A 15,436-nucleotide genomic window follows, 5' to 3' on the forward strand; every position below is an offset into this window, starting at 1 on the left:
ACACACACACACACACAGATCTGAGAGTCATCAGCCTAGAGATACTAATTAAACCTATATATTCTAATTTGTGTGTATCTCTTCTACTGGAAGTGTCCTGGTATTTCATGTTATCTTTGTGTCTACTCCAAGGCCTGACGCATAGTAGGCACATAACATTTGTTGAATTAAATAAGATGTCTAGGTGGATTCTAGCACCAACACTTATTTAGTTGTGTGACCTTAGGCAAGTCACCTCACCTCTTCAGCCTCAGTTTCCTCATCTGAAAAATGGAGAGAATAATATTACCCAGGATTTCTATAAGGAAAGTAGCCTGTAAACATTAAAGTGCTATAGAAATGAGAGCTCTTCTTTTTAAGTAGATAGGAATGAAAATTAGTTGATCAGTCAACAGGTATTATTGTGAGGTACCGTATTAGACATATAGACATACAGTGGGTCAACTATACTTAATTAAGCATCTACTATGTGCCAGGCATTGTGCTAAGTCTTGGGGATGCAAAGACAGGCAAAAAAAGTCCCTGTTTTCAAGGAGCTTCCATACATGTTCTTTTCTTCTCCCCAGCTCAGGCCTCTCTTCCCAGACATCCCACCTGGTCCTTCTGGCCCGAGGAAAGTTCCAAGTACAGAGTGACCAGTCTTGAGCCTCCCAAGGCAAGAGTTTGAACCCTGCCCCAGCTCTGGATGTCCCGGTCTGTTACAGACTCCTCCTCAGTTCTTTCTTTCTTCACCTCTACTCCCCTAGATGGAAGGAGCCAGAGAGCAGAAAGGAGTTCAAATTAAAGTTCGGCATTGCCATTTCATGCTGGCTGCTCCCCCACTCCCTCCTCCCTGCTGCTGGTTGCTCCAGCAAGCTTAAGAAGGGAGGGAGGGAGGAGGGAGAAAAAAGGAGCAGTGCCCCAGGCATGGAAACAGCTGAGGTGTCAAAGAAAGAAACTTAATGACAAGCCTGAGGTTCACCTGAACAGATGAGCGGGGCTGGAAGAAAAGAGCTGTGGAGAAATTGGAAAAGGGACATACTCATTTTTCAGACCAACCCTCCCTCCTCCTTCTCTCTGAAAGAGGGGAGGAGATGGGAGGCTGTTAAAGGGCCAGGAGCTGCCTCCCTGGCCTCCCTCAGTTTTCCTTCCCCTAGCTCCTCCCTAGGCTTGGTCTGAGCCTTCTGGGTTAGGAAAAGGGAGTTCTGTTAGGCTCCTGATGCCTCCAGGGAGCCACAGGGAGGAGGGAGAGCCTGGAGGGGAAGAAGACATTTAGGTAAGTGACAGGGCTAGGCTGTTTTTTTGATTAGGGTATCCAAATAAAGACCCTAGCCTCCTGGGGAATACCCCATCCTCCTCTGGGGGCCACAGGACTTTAGAGCTGGAAAGAATCACTTAGTGCAACCCCTTCATTTTCTAGAGGAGTGAGCTTTGGCCTAGACAGGTCAAGTTACTTACCCAAGATTGTCATATATATGCAGTAAGTAGCTGTGAGCTGGATTCAAACCCAGGTCTTTTGACTCTAGGTGCAGGATATATCTATTATATTATTCCAAATCCCACTGTGCCACCCAGCAGACTGTGAACCACCCAAATAAGGGTCTGCCCATTAACATCTGTGGACTCTGTCCTGGATGGATTGCTCTTCATAGAAAAAGTCATTGTGAGACCTGGAACAAACCATCCCCCTTCTGTGGGCCACTGGAGAGTCTAACAGAAGAAGTTGGAGGGGAGGGGGGAAGAAGCAGGGTTTGAATAAGTGATATGCAAATAACTATGCAAATATAGACAGACCCTCCCAGAAATCCCAGCTCTTACATTCTTTCCAAGAGACTCAAGCCTGTGCAGGGACTGTGGGTCCTGCTCGCCCCAGGCTGGCCCTTCATAACCATTTCCCATGGATATCTTGTTCTGTCCTAATCAGAACCACATCCCACTGAAGGCTGATGTTTATCTGCTCTGCTTTTTCCAGCATCAGGAGGAAACACTTTTAATAAAGCTATGGCTCGTCTCCCCCACAGCTCCAACCCACCAGCTCTGGGGGAGGGACAGGGAAGAGAGAAGGGAAGCCCCACTCTTCAGCCTTCCCCCACCTCCATTACCACCTCCCCCCACCAAAAACCCCGACAACCCAGGTCATCAAAGGTGAGAACACAGCCTGGTTTTTTTTTTTCCTTCTTTTTCCTTCCCTCTTCCCTTTCTTTATAGCAGGAATTCTTAACCTTTTTTCTTTTTTGGTATCATAGACCTTTGGCAGTCTGGTGAAAGCTATGGATCCCTTCTCAGAATAAAGTTTTTACGTGCATAAAATAAAACACATAAAATTACAAAGGAAACCAAAGGTTAGTGAAAATAAAGATGCAATTTTTTCCCCCATTCAAATTCACCAACCTTTGAAACCTCTCCATGAACCAGCAAGTTAAGAACCTCTGCTTTATAGGAAGGGAGGGAATACCGGAGTCATGACACCTTGGATGCTTGGTTCTGGGGTCAGGGGTCTTAGGGGTAACTGTGCCAGCTCTGGGAAGCTTATTCAACCTAGCTCTAGCCAACATTGAAGATTAGCTCTGAGAAAGCAACCAGTCTGACGTATTGGGGAGAAAACTTCTTGCTCTGTTTCTACCCATCTCAGGGGTGCAAAGGGGAGCCAGTACATGACTACACACATGCACACATACGCATACTCATGCACAGACACACACAAACCCATGTTTAACACAAAGTTGTGGTATGTAACACAAGCTCTGGGCTCATTCTCCCAGAAAGCAATTACTATGACTAAGGGTAATACTGAAAGTTTATGGCTTCTAACAGTGTCTCTCATAAGCCCCTACTTGTGTGTTTCCTAATATAAATTAACATCAATTGTTGTTGTTGTTCAGTTGTTTTAGTCATGTCTGACTCTTCATGACACCATTTGGGGTTTTCTTGGTAAAGATATAGGAGTGGTTTGCCAATTCCTTTTTCCAGATCATTTTACAGATGAGGAACTGAGGCAAATAGAGTTAAGTGACTTGCCCAGGATCACACAGCTAGTAAGTATCTGAGGCCAGATTTGAACTCAGGGAGATGAGTCTTCCTGACTCCAGGTCCAGTGCACCATCCACTGCACTGCCTAGCTGCCCATCAATTAGCTTTCATGAAAGGATATTTATTAAGAAGGAAGGGCAAGGGCAAGGACAAGGACTAAAGCACAACAATATTCCCATCAAACAGGAGGCATACTTTCCCTTCTACATCCCCACTTAGTCCTCTAAGAGAATGGACTCACACTTAAAGTGACTGCTACACACAGTCCTCCTGGGGGGGGGGTATCTATATCATGGCCCTACAAGTCCTTTGTGCCTTCAGGAAACCCTAACAAAGTTACATTTCAGTGTGGGATAGCTTAGGAGCAAGTTACTCCACTGCTCAAGGAGGCTGGGTCAAGTAGGTCATTCTGCTCTTTGAAGGTCTCGTCACTGGACTTGACTGCCTTGGCTCCATTACCAAGTCCAGCCTAAGGACTGCTAGACCTCTGATGGCTTTGCCAACCCTCTGAAGCTCACATGGCTGTAACCTGCTCTGTTGCATCTCCAGATACTGAGTTACCTAAGATGAGGAAAGAAGAAACATGAGACAAAGGAAACAGGCACCATGTGTTCACAGCCATATGCAGCTGGGTGGGAGATGGGGCCCAATGCCACCCTCCCAACAGGAGGCCTGCAGTAGTTCTTCCTCCTCACTTGAAAGCTGCCAGAGAAGAGAGACAGAGACCACCCACTCAAATCTTTTGTATGCACACTCAGTTCCAGTTCAGCTGCCAATTAAAAGGCATTTCATCACCACACAGTAAGTTGACAGGAAACAGTCAAAAGAGGCCTGCAAATTCTCTGAAGTGGAGGGACTGTTCCCTCCACCACCTCCACCTGAAGCAGACCCACCAAGATGCCATGTGAGTTGTCATGAGGCAGGATATACCATGTATATTCTGAGGATTCAGCCTTCTTTGGCAAATTCCTTTATTATACGTGTATGCTCAGTCTCCCTCAGTTCTCCTTGCCTCAATAGGCACTGTGCTGAAGGGAATTAGGTTCTATTGGCTTCTTCTCAAAACCAGGTCCTCCTGCAAACTTCCTGACCCAATCAGGACTAGGAAAAGCCATCCTCTCTTCACTTAGCAATTGCCCAAGAAGGTGAGCATAACCTTAGTATAGGGAAGGAATGAGTGTAATAATAATACTAGACTATAGATAGGGATTGGACCTATCATTTCATAAAGGTTCCTGCTAGGTGAAGAACCTCCCTCTAAAAATATGGGCTAGCACCATCTGTTATGGTCATAGAGATTTCATGGAGAGGTTGTGACTCACCCAAGGTCACACAGTTAGTATGTGAACCTAGGTCCTCCACTGCATTATGCTGACTCTCAATAACAATGATGATAGCTCACATTTCCTTGTTGAAAATGCTTTCCTTACAACAATCCTAGAGAGTGGTATAGTGGAATATTACTCCCTTGTCTAGGGCTCAGTTTTCTCTTCTGTAAAATGAATAATTTGAACTTACTCTTTCTTTTAGCTCTAAGTATATAGCATAGCTATTATTACCCCCATTTTACAGATGCAGAAACTGAAATTTAAAGATACTTGTCTAATGTTCCTAAAGAAACTTAGATATCAGCCTTAGTCTGGTTAAAAAAAAAACAACACACCTAGACCTCCAGCAGTCTCCTCATCATGGTCCTTCTATCTTCACTCTACTGGAAGTTTGGGTTCTATCCCTAGGTCCCCCCTTGCCATGCCCTCTTGAAAGTACCTTTCCCTACCCCTTTTATGTATTATGTTCCCATTAGAAGTAAGTTCCTTAAGGGGAAGAACTGTTTCATTTGCTTATATTTGTATCCCTAGCACTTAGCATAATTTTAGGCAGATAGTGAAACCTTAATAAATGCTAGCTCTATCTAGTGAGGGCTGTCCCCAACATGTAGCATGGTGATGTTATTGTGTAGCTTTAAGGGAGGCAGAATAGATATCTCTAGTCTCTTCTCCCTGCCCCCTATGCCCCCACTATATTTATCCAAGGGAGTCTGTATTTCCTGCCAGGAAGGGAAGCAAGAACTTGGGGCCAGAAGCTTGGCTACTCTGCTCTCCTCAGACAGGGGAGAGCAGGCTAGAATATATCTGTCTTCTGATCCCTTAAATATTATTAGTCCAAAGGATGTGGTTTTAGGTTCAAGCTAACTTCTGATAGCTGTTTCATTAATTGGGGGAAGCAGGACCCCAAGCTTTACATATCCAAGGCTTGACTCCCCACCAAATACCAGTTCCACAATGAACACACATAGAAAATGACCAAGAAACCCATTTATTCAAATCAGTAGCAAAACAGAAATCAGAGAAAGTACATATAGGAGAATACATCACAAAGTGAAGGAGCTTTCCCATTGGGAACAAGGTGAGAGAGATAGAGATAGAGATAGAGATAGAGATAGAGATAGAGATACAGATACAGATACAGATACAGATACAGATACAGATAGAGGTATAGAGATAGAGATAGAGGGAGAGAGGGAGAGAGAGAGAGAGAGAAGGAGGGAGGGAGAGAGAGAGAGAGAGAGAGAGAGAGAGAGAGAGAGAGAGAGAGAGAGAGAGAGAGTGTGTCCTGGGTCTCATACTAAAAGAAGTTTCCCAAGGTTTCTAGTGTAGCAAGCTGGGAATAGGGACATGATGGAGACTGCCAGCTCCTTTCATGTCAGCTTCTTCCCAGAATCTTTTTCTTCTGTAACCTCCCTTTCCCTATTAGTTTAGTACAGTGGAGTTAGTATTATCCATCTTCTCTCTCAAACCTGGAAGCCAGAAGTGTTGGAAGCAACCGAGCTCCAAGAGGAGACTGAAGAGATTCAGAGACTGGATCTCTCCTGTCTCCATCTAGCCAACCCCTCCTTGCCCCTCACAGTGGTGTGGGATATTGATCTCCACCAATGAGGAGAGAGTCCCATACCAACAGGCTTTAGGACTCAGGTTACATATCTATCTATCTAACTAACTATTCCATCATTAAATATTAGAGGCAAGATTGAAATGCAGGTTTTCTGACTCTGAAGACCTCTTCTCTTTCTGCTAAATGAACCAAGGTTTCCTATTCTCCTAAATCTGTGAACTACCTGTCCACTCAATCCTTCAGGACTACATACTATCTCAAGAATTGTCCACAAATTCCTCAGGATCTGGATGAGACTTCAGTTTAGGGAAGATGAAGAGAGAGAGAGAGACGGATCTTGAGGGAGGGAGAAGGAAGAAGAATAAACATTTATTAAATATTTATTATGTACCGGGCACTTAATAAATGTTTTACAAATATTATCTCACTTTAACTGCCAATAACCCTGGAAAGTAGGGGCAATTATTATTCTTGCAGGATAGTAAGTATCTGAGGCTGGATTTGAATCCAGGTCCTTCTGACTGCAGGACCAGTGCTCTAGCCACAGTACCACCAAGCTCCCTTTTAGCCACTTCCCTTTCCCTTTTCAGCTTAATCAATCAATTATATAACAGCCTTTGAAATGGTCTCTTATGTGCCAGACACTGAGCTAGGCTCTGTGGCTACAAATACAAAAGGAATACAGTCCCTGCCCTCAAGAAGCTTCGATAGAGCACCAGCCCTGGAGTCAGGAAGACCTGAGTTCAAATCTGACCTCCGACACGTAATACTCACTAGTTGTGTGACTCTGGGCAAGTCACTTAACCCCAATTGCTTCACAAAAAAAAAAAAGCTTATATTCTCTTGGAAAAAAAATTGGTCAAAAAGTAACATGTGTGAAGTCCTCCCTGCATATATCTGCCAAAGAAAGAATAGAGCAACTCTAATTAGGAAGTATCTGTGAGACTTCAGGCAAGTCATTTTAACCTTTTAGGGCCTTCATTTCTTCATCTATAAAATGAATGGGTTGGACCAGATGACCTCTGAAGTCCATTCTAGTTCCAATTCTGAAATGATAATTCAAACTTTTCTACCACCAAGAGAGCTGCTCTAAACATCTCATTCACACTCAAAATTATAATCATTACTTGTGAATTTCCCACCCTCTTACTTTTACTCATAATTTTCTTTCTCAGCCTCTCCTTTTGCCTCCTCCCTGTTATCTTCTCCCCCCATTTTATCCACCCCATTCCCACCCCCCCACTCTCCCAATCACAATCCACACACCCCTCCAAAAGTCCCCCCCATTCCCTCCTCCTACCCTTTATGTACCTAAAATCTGCCTCTCTGTTACTTCCATCTGCTGCTCCTTGTTCTGCCCTCTGGGGCCAAGCAGAGCAAGTCTAAAGTCTTCCACATACAGCTCTTCAAATATTATCATGTACCCCCCAAGTCTTATTTGTTCCAGTCTTCTCACACCTTACACTGCCTCAACACTAGTCTCCAAGCTGTTCCTCAAACAAAACACTGTATCTCCTGACTCCAGATATTTTGGGTTTTTTTAAGCTTTATTGATGTTTTCTGTTTTTTATGTCACCATGGTACCATTTCCCCTCCCCCTGCCCAAGAGCCATCACTTATGACAAACAGTACTTTTTTAGAGAGGGAAAAGAAAAGTCAGTACAACTGATCAATATATTTAAAAAGTCCAAAAACATATGCAATGTGTAACAACTATGGACCTCCCACCTCCATGACAGGGTAGGTTAGAGGTGTCTTCTCATATCTCTTCATTTAAGTCCCACTTGATCTTTATAATTTTGTCACATTTACTTTTGATTTTTTTTGTTTGTTCTTTTTATTTATATTGTTGTGGGTGCTCTGTATATTGTTTTTTTGGCTCTGCTTACTTCACTTTGCATCAGTTCAAATAGATCTTTCCATGCTTCTCTGTATTCATCACACACATGATTTCTCTTTTTTTGCACTAAACAATTTATTATTTATTCATTTTTAACATTCCTTTTTCAAAATGTTAAGTTCCAAACTCTCTCCCTTCCTCTTGCTCCTCCACCCATTGAGAAAACCAGCAAGGTGATATCAGTTATACAGGGGAAACCATACGAAATATATTTTCATATTACCCATGTTACAAAAAGAAAAAAGCAAGAAAGATAAAGAAAGTAAAAAAACTGTTGCTTCAATCTGCACTGAGATTTCATCAGTTCTCTTTCTGGAGGTAATTAGAATTTTTATCATGAGTCCTTCCTAATTGTCTTGGATCATTGTATTGATCAAAATAGCTAAATCTTTCACAGCTGGTCATCATTACAATATTGCTGTTACTATGTACAATGTCCTCCTGGTTCTGCTCGCTTCACTTAGCACCATTTCATATAAATCTTCCCAGGTTTCTCTAAAACCATCCTGCTCATCATTTCTTATAGCACAACAGTATTCCATCACAATCACAGTCATTCCCCAATTAATGAGCATCCCCTCACTTTCTAATTCTTTGCCACCACAAAAAGAGCTGCTATAGGCATTTTTGCACATTATAGGTGCTTTTCCTTTTTCTTTGATCTCTTTGGGGTATATACCTAATAGTGGTATTGCTGGGTCAAAGGCTGTACAAGTTTTATAGCCCTTTGAGCACAGTTCCAGATTGTTCTCCAGAGTGGTTAGATCAGTTCAAAACTCCACCAACAATTCACTGGACACAGATAATTTCTTACAGCACAGTAATATTCTACTACTTTCATATGCTACAATTTGTTGAGCCATTCCCTAGTTGATGGGCCTCTACTTTGTTTCCAATTCTTAGCTATCACAAACACTGCAGCTACAAATATTTTGGAATATATGGGGCCTTTTTTCTTATCTGTGGCTTTCTTGGTGTATAAACCTACTAATGGAATCTCTAGTTCAAATGATATGGACATTTTAGTCACTTTGTTGTTGTTCCTGTGTAATTTCAAATTTCTTTCTAAAATTGTTGTACCATTTTATAGCTCTACCAACAATGTATTAGTGTGCTTCTTCTAGGGCTATATCCCAAAGAGATCAAACAAATGGGAAAAGGACCCACATGTACAAAAATATTCATAGCAGCTCTTTCTGTGGTGCCAAAGAATTGGAAATTGAGAGGACGCCCATCAACTGGGGAATGGCTGAGCAAGTTGTGGTATATGAATGTAATGGAATACTATTGTGCTATAAGAAATGATGAACAGGCTGACTTCAGAAAAACCTGGAGAGGCTTATATGGTCTGATGCTGAGTGAAGTGAGCAGAACCAAGAGGACTTTGTACACAATAACAGCCACATTATGCAATGGCTATGATTGTTAAACTGAGCCCTTCTCAGCATTACGAGGACCTAAGACATCTCCAGAGGCCTCAGGATGGAAAATGCTGTCCACATCCAAAGAAAGAACTATGGAAGTCGAATCTCTATCACTTATTTTTACCTTCTGTCGAGTTTTGTTTCATCTTTCTGATGGTTCCTCCTATTGGTTTTAATTTTTACTTACAACTTCACTAATGTGAAAATATGTTTAATGGGTATGTAAATGTAAAGCCTATATCAGATTGTGCGCTGTCTTGGGGAGGGTGGAGGGGAGGAAGGGAGAGAAAAATTTTCAACTCAAAAGCACATGGAAGTGATTGTTGATAAATCAAAATAAATTAATTTTAAAAAATGTATTAGTGTGATTGTCTTCTTGACTCCAGACATTTTCATTGGTTACCTCTCATACCTAGAACACTCTCCCTACTTATCTCTACCTTCTGGCTTTCCTAGCTTCCTTCAAGTCCTAGTTAGAATCCCACCTTCTACAGGATCCCTTCTGGATCCTTACTTATCTCCCTTTAATTCTAGTACTTTCTGTCCCTTAATTATTTCCCATTTATTCTGTATATATCTTGTTTGTACATAGCAGTGTGCATGTTGTATCCACTAATAGACTGGAAATTCCTTGAGAGCAGGGATTATATTTTGCATTTCTTTGTATCTACAATGCTTAGCACAGTGACCAGCACCTAGTAGGTGCTTAATAAATGTTTATTGACTGACTGTTCCAGGTTAAATACCCCCAGTTCCTTCAACTCATCATTATATGGCATCATCTCCCTTCTCTAGGTGTTCCCCCGTTCATCAATGGCCTTCCTAAAATGTGGCTCCCCAACTTAGCACAGTACTTCACATATAGTCTGTCCAAGGCAGGCACACAAAGTACCCTTCACTGAAGCCTCAGTGCTGGGTTGGCACCCTTACCCATATTCTAGTTTCCAAGGGTTAAATCATGGATAGGATTTTGAAATCAAGTCCAAAACTCAGCCAGTGAGAAAAAGCCATCTCTCCCTCCCTGGCTTGTAGTGATAGTCTCCTTCTCAACATGCTCTTATGGGAAAAGCCCAAGTCTTTGAATCAGTATTTCTCTGGATTTGAACCCCTGTTCCTGCCTGCCCCTTGGTTAGTCACCTATCCTTTCTCATCTGTAGCATCCTCCTCAGGATGGCCGTCTTCTAGTCTAAGTAGAATGTAGTTGCAGGAAGCACCTCTCACTGAACAAACAGCCCCAGATCTCTTTATGGGGCTGGAAAAGTCCCAATCTCAATATCACTCTTTGGTAACCTGGTCTCAAAGAGAGAAATACAAAACAAAAGAGGAAGCCAGGCATCAAGATCTATTCTCAGGCTCACCTAGGCTTGCTCTCACTTCGATGTGCTCATAGCCATTACTGATGGCGGGAGGGAAAGGGGAGGGGAGGGGAGGGGAAAGAAAGCTCTATCTACCCCTTCCCCCTTTCCCTTCTTCTGGAAGCCCAAGGGAGAGACTGTCTGAATCCCAATCAACACGCTCAAAAGCGGCAGGGTCTTTCTCTTTCTTTTATAGCCTACTGCTCTTCTTGGCTCAGTCACCAATCATCTTTGACACAGCCCTCAGTCATGGGGAGTGATAAAGGATTGCTCCATCATTCAGAAGTGCAAGTATTTCAACACTGATCTAGGGCACATGTCCGTCCTCTCAGAGCCTGACTGGGCCTGCCCAGCTAGCTCTCTGAGACGTCAATCAGTCAACAACCATTTATTAAATACTGGATGCAAGCTACTATGCTAAGCACTGAGGAAATAAAAGAAAGTTGTTCCTGCCCTCAGGGAGCTCATATAGTAATGGGGGGCACCACAGGTACATGACTAAGTAAATTTAAGATAGATACAGTGTAAATGAAAGGCGATCTCAGAGGAGAAGGCACTAGCAGAGGGTAAAGAGGGGACTGGGAAGGCCTCTTGTAAGAGGTAGGATTTGAGATGATTCTTGAAGGAAGCCTGGGAGACAGGGGCGGGGGTGAAGAGGGAAAGGATTCCAGGCATGAAGGACAGCCAGTGCAAAGGTCCAGAGGTGGGAGGCAGGGTTCTGTATGAGGAACAGTAAGTAGGTCAATATGGCTGTATCATAGGGTACACAGAGGGCAGTAAAGTTTAAGAAGACTGCAAAAGTAGGAAGAAGCCAGGTTGGGAAAAAATTTTAAATTCCAAATGGAGAATTTTATATTTGTTCCTGACAATGATTAGATTACTGCTGGAGTTTATTAAAGAGAGAGGTGACATGGTCAAACCTACATTTTAGGAAAATCACTTTGGCACCTGAACGATGGGTGGATTGGAGTGGGGAGAGAATTGAGGTGGGTAGGCCATTTGCAATAGTCCAAGTGAAGGGTGATGAGGGGCTGAATTAGGGTAATGGTCATTTGAGTGGAGAAGAGATAAATAAAAGAGATGTTGGGAGGTGCTCCAATCCAGAAAATGGGGGTTCCCTACTTCAACTGTAGAATGGTAATTACAGTACTTGAACTTCTTACCTTATAGAGTTACAAAAGAGAAAGTGCTTTGTAAGCCTTAAAGTACTAAAGAAATGTGAGTTGTTATTATCAGAGTCTAAACTAGCATGGGGTAACTAGGCTTTGCCCCAGGGCACTGACATCAGGGGTTAGAGAGAAGGGGAGCTTCTTCTCTGCTGTATCACCATCCCCACACTTCCCTTCTGGTCCTCAGCATCCTCTTTTAACTTCATGTCACAAAGGCTGTCACTCCCAGGGTACCTCAGCACCTCTCTCTTGGGCCTGCCTACCCCACTCCCCAACCACTTTGAGAGGATGGGCTGTATTCTAGGGGATGAATGGCTCCCTCCTCTGGTAAAGCACACCCATGTTCAAACTATATTCTGCACTGCTTCTCACCCACCACAATGAAACTAATAAGGGAGATAATCTTCAACAACACAATGAATGAAAAGAGGACTGGCCCTGAACTCAAAGAGATATGGGTTTAAGTCCTGCCTCTGAAATGTGCTGGTGGTGTGACCCTGGACAAGTCACTCAACATCTCAGAGTCTCACACAGTTCTCTAGGGGATAAGCTACTGAGGAGTTTCTGAACTGCCCAAGTTAAGAGGGTTTTTCTGGATGCATAAAAAGGCATTGAGAATTCTCTGCACCTAGAAATAAAAGGTTAATTATTTAAAAGGCTCTAAATATTATCATTGACCTGTATTCTTCAATCTGTCCTCTGTTATTCATAGCAATACTAATAAGGTTTACCATAACCCAATAAGCAATATTTCACCCCAGGATTCATTAGGAACCCCAACTCTTCATATGTGTGTCCACAAGCACACAAGTCTTCTCATTGTTGGGCAATTGATCTTGGAGTTGGGATGGGGGAGGTTGAGGGGTAGGGCCCACAATATAAGAGCTGTTTCAAACTTTCCTCCTTAAGCTCCTAGAGTCTACCTATCATACCCTAGGAGGTGACCCATCTTCTATTTTGCTGAGAAGATTCTGCTATATGCAGAGGCTATCCTCTCTTCCCTCTTTCTTTCTCTCAAAAAGGTCTATGCCCCTATCCTCTAAGGAACTTCCCAGCTCTATTCTACCATCTAAATCTACCACACAATAATTCCCTCTGAAATCTGGCAATTGGGTGGTACAGTGGATAGAATGTGGGACCCAGAGTCAGGAAGAACTGAATTCAAATCTGATCTCAGACATTTACTAGCCGTGGCACCCTAGGCAAATCACTTAACCTCTATAAGCCTCAATTTCCTAATTTATAAAATGAAAATAATAGTACCATCTAACTCCTAGGGTTGTTTTAAGAATAAAATCAGATAATATTTGTAAAGTGCTTTGCAAACTCTCAAAGTACTCTATAAATGCTAGCTGTTATAGATTCCACTCAGTCCTTGAAACATTTCTCTCAAGGGTCACCAATCAATTACTTTCTAGGTTCTATATCTTGCCATAGATAGATAGATAGATAGATAGATAGATAGATAGATAGATAGACAGATAGATAGATAGATAGATCTGGAGCCAGATGGCTCCAGAGGAGAAAGTGAGGCTGGTGACTTTGTACAGCCCTCCCTCACTGTAATCTAATTCACTAGCATGTCATGGCATCAATCAACTCTCTGATGTCAAGGTCCTCTTCAAGAACAATGGGTTCCATATCCCACTGCCTTTTCTCAGTCCTCATCTTCCTTGACCTTTCTGTGATATTTAATACTATTGATCATATCTTCCTTTTAGATCCTCTTCTTCAGGTTCTGAGACTTTCTCAGTTCTCCTATTCCCTAATCACTCCTTTCTGCCTCTTTCTCCTCCAATCCCCTAAATGTAGACAGTCTTTCAAAGCTCTGTCCTCTTTTCTCTTCTCTTTATACTCCCTTTCTCTGGAATCTCATTGACTCCCACAGCTACAATTATTACCTCTGTGAAGATAACTTCCAGATCTATATCTCTAGTCCTGACCTCTCTCACAAGTTCCAGACCTGAATTTCCACCTGTGTGAAGGATATTTCCATCTAGATATCCCTGAACTTCAGTGTGTCAAAAGCTGAAGACCTCATCTTTCCCTTGAAACATTCTGCTCATAACTTCCTTGTTTCTAACAATAGCACTTCCATACTTGTACTTATCCAGGCTCAGAGTCATCTGTGATTTTGCTCTCTTCCTCACCTACCACATTCAGGCACCAAATTTTGCTGTTTCTATCTCCAGTATCTCTCACATCTGCCTTCTTCTACCTAATCTCATAGTCTAGACTGTCCTTACAATCAGCCAGAATATTTTAATAGTGCCCAGATTGATTCCCCTGCCTCCAATCTTATTCTCCTACAAACTTCTCAATTCTTACATGTGCTATGCTACCAGAAAATCTTCCCAATTCACAACTCTGATCATGCTATTTCCCTGCTCAAAAATAAGCATCATATGGTTTGGATAAAATCCCTTCTTATTATTTTGGCATATAAGACCCTCTACGATCTTACCTTAAACCACCTTTCTAGCCTCATCTCCCCCCACCCTGGGGCCATTGCCAGTCATCTTGACTTTTGTCATGCCATCGGACTCCAATGACTCTGGAGGAGAGTGTGAGGCTGATGGCTTTCCGCAGCTCTACCTCACTTAAATCCAATTCAGGTGCAAGTCAAGGCATCACCTCCTGATGTCATTGGTCCTCTTCAAGAACTAGAATGAAGGATGAACAACAATAATCCCCCCCACTCCCCTTTATACGTTCTATGTTCCAACTAAACTGGGGAATTTGGTACTCTCTAACCAGTCCCTGTGATTCCTCACATTTGCTCCCTTTCTTTTCTTCTTTTAATAATTAGCAAAAACCTGATTTTTCTCTGAGATACTCCAACCTCCCCTCCTCTGCCCTCATTGAAATGAAAGGGGAAAAAAAACCCTGTTACAAACAAGCAAAACAAATTTCCACATTGGCCACACACACACACACACACACACACACACACACACACACACACACACACACCCCTCATTCTATACTCGTAGTCCTTCACTTCTCTACCAGGAGGTGGGTAGCACATTTCAACATTTGTCCTTTGGAATCATGGTTGATCATTATGCTGATCAGTGTTTCTAATTCTTTCAAAGTTATTTGTTTTTACCATATTGTTATAATTGTATAAATTGATCTCCTTGTTCTGCTCACTTCACTTTGCATCACTTCATAAAGATCTTCCCAGTTTTCACTGAAACCACCCCCTTTGTCATTTCTTACAAAACCGTAGCATTTCATCACATTCACATTCCACAGTTTGTTCAGACATTCCCCAATTTATAGGCACCTCCTCAGGTTTCCATTCTTTTCCACCTCAAAAAGAACAATAAATATTTTTGTACATCCTTAGTCAGATATTTAGTAGTTTGTTATGGCTTAGGACTAATCCCTCCCTTAAACTGCCCTCCCTCTAATTCACAGTTCTCCCTTTTTCCTCTATTTCCCTGTTGAGTGAAACATATTTCTGTACCCAACTATGTGTATATGTGTGTATTCTTCACTTCTTGGACCAGTTCTGATGACAGTGAGATTTGAGTGACAGCTACTCCCCCCCCCACCTCTCTCCTCCTTGTTTGTATAGATAACTATTTGCTTGTCCTGATTATGTGAGATAATGTTCCCTATGATTCCTTTCCCTTCCCTCCTCTCAGTGTATACCTCTTCACCTCTCTTCCCATTATTCTC

The sequence above is a fragment of the Phascolarctos cinereus genome, unplaced genomic scaffold, assembly GCF_003287225.1.
Source record: "Phascolarctos cinereus isolate Bilbo 61053 unplaced genomic scaffold, phaCin_HiC Scaffold_726;HRSCAF=1367, whole genome shotgun sequence".
NCBI lineage: Eukaryota > Metazoa > Chordata > Mammalia > Diprotodontia > Phascolarctidae > Phascolarctos > Phascolarctos cinereus.